At 62.6% G+C, this 1893-nt stretch overlaps 1 long non-coding RNA gene across 2 annotated transcripts in view; it reads right to left on the bottom strand.

The window, feature by feature from the left end:
* The window catches only part of LOC132594122 (uncharacterized), a 10797-nt gene extending 9121 nt beyond the window's left edge, over nucleotides 1-1676 (bottom strand). The window contains exon 1 of one of the 2 annotated variants that reach the window (XR_009560311.1): nucleotides 1222-1676. This is a non-coding gene — a long non-coding RNA (uncharacterized lncRNA). The remainder of the gene's footprint in view (nucleotides 1-1221) is intronic. The other variant, XR_009560310.1, reaches the window with a different exon arrangement.
* Nucleotides 1677-1893: the final 217 nt, after the last annotated feature.

Here is a 1893-nt window from a genome sequence, read left to right as displayed (position 1 = left end):
AGGAGAGAGATGACTTGAAGAGAAAGAAGACTTGGTACCTTTTATGCCTCTCCCATCCCAACAGGAGAGCAGAGGCCAGGGCTGGGCTCACAAGCTGGGCAGTGCCAGGCGAGATGGGCATATGCCCTTGATTACTACCAGGACCGCAGGCCAAGCCTCCGCAGCCGCCACGGCCTCATAAATCAGTTTTTAAGTAGCAACCACATGGACATTTCCCAGCTGAGAGGCCTGGCCTCTGTTAGCCCAGCTAGGGCAGCCCAGGTGGAGGGGCAGGTGCCAGGTCAAGGCAGGGAGAGAGAGAGGTTGTCATTAAGACTTGATAAGCAATGGGGTTGGAACTTGTTCAGGGAAAACCTGGGGGCAGGGGCTCCCACCAATAAGGAGTAGGTAAGCAAGTGAGAAGTGCCTGGCAGTGGGTCCAGAGCCCCCCGTTGGGGCTTCTAGACCCTGCCCTGGGCTCCCCTGGGGGAAGCTGCTTATGATGAGGAGGAGGGTGCTGCCACTGGAACCTCCTCCCTCCAGGTCCCCCTCCCACTAGGATCTATGTGAGTGTCAGGGCAGTGTGAGGGCCCGTGCACTTGGGTGTCTGAATGTGCTCACAGCTCCTGTTGGGTAAGAAGGTATGTCCCCACTATCTAGCCCAGGCCCAGCACAGACCGAGTATCTGTAAAACTGCTTGAATGAATAAGTGATTGAGTGTGAAGGGGGCCAGTTATGCATGTTTACAAGAAGGGGAGCATTCATATCTGAGTGTGTATGATCTCTGAGTTGTGTGTTTGTGGAGGGTGTCTGTGGGTGCTCTGAGGAGATCTAGCCTGACAGACATCCTTCCACATCCTCCTTTGCAGGATCTCCACCCCACACAGCCCTCCTGGGCCCTGATTCTCCCCTTCTGAGGACCCACCAGTAGCACAGCAGCTCCTGAATTTCACACCCCCAGTCCGATCCCCAGATCGGCGCCCCCCTCCTCCTCCCTGTGCAGGCCAGCGTTGGTGGCTGGGGGTGGGGGCTTGGCTGAGGTCGGGGGGGTCGGGAGTCCCGCCCCTGGAACCGCGGGCAGAACCGCGGGTGGGGCGCCCAACCTTCCTGCGCCCGGTGCCTCTTCCCTGGGTGAACAGATGTCTCGGAATTTTAGATGTGCTCTCCGCCCCTCCTCGCAATAACCCCCACCCCCACCCCAAGCTGGCACCGGCTGTGGTGTGGCGCCCTCCCTTCCCCCACCTCCGACAGCAGAACCGGCTGATGGATCGGGGAGCGCGGCCGGAGGCCTGGGCCGAGGGGCGGCGGAGGCCCGCGGGGTCGCGGCTGCGGGCTGGGCCGAGTCTCGGAGGCTCCTGGCGCGGAGGGAACAGGGGACGGTGCGGCTCGGCCTCTTGCCTTCTCTCGTTCCTTCCCTTCTGCCGCAGCTCCTCAGCCCCGTCTCTCTTCGGTCTTCTGTCCGCGATCTACGGTCTCTCTGCCCCACCCCACAGCCCAGCCGCGTCTATGCAGACCCCCTCCGCACAGAGCCTGCCGCTTCGAGACAGAAACACCTCCTGGCAACTTCGGCGGAATTCTTCCCTCCAGAGACCCCTTTCCCTGCATTCCGCGAGCCACCCCATCCCCAGCTGGCCGCCCGCCCGCCCTCAGTAGAAACCCGGAGCTTATCCGGAGAACATGGAGGGAGGGGAGGAGGGGAGGAGGCTCCGGATTAGGGAGGCTGACGAGGCCGGTCGGCCCGGGCTGAGAGACACCCAAATTCTCTAACCGCTGCTAATTAACGAGCAATCCAATTCCGTGGACCCCCAACTCGGGGAAGGCGGGCGGGACCCGCTGAGGGCAGGCGGGGGCCTTGGCAGGGCTCGGCAGCCGGGTGGTGCCAGGCGCCCTCCCCCACCCCACCCCCACCCGCCA

This window comes from Globicephala melas, chromosome 20, assembly GCF_963455315.2.
Source record: "Globicephala melas chromosome 20, mGloMel1.2, whole genome shotgun sequence".
Lineage (NCBI taxonomy): Eukaryota > Metazoa > Chordata > Mammalia > Artiodactyla > Delphinidae > Globicephala > Globicephala melas.
Note: the sequence above shows the minus strand (reverse complement) of the source record. Positions and strands in the feature narration are given on the sequence as shown.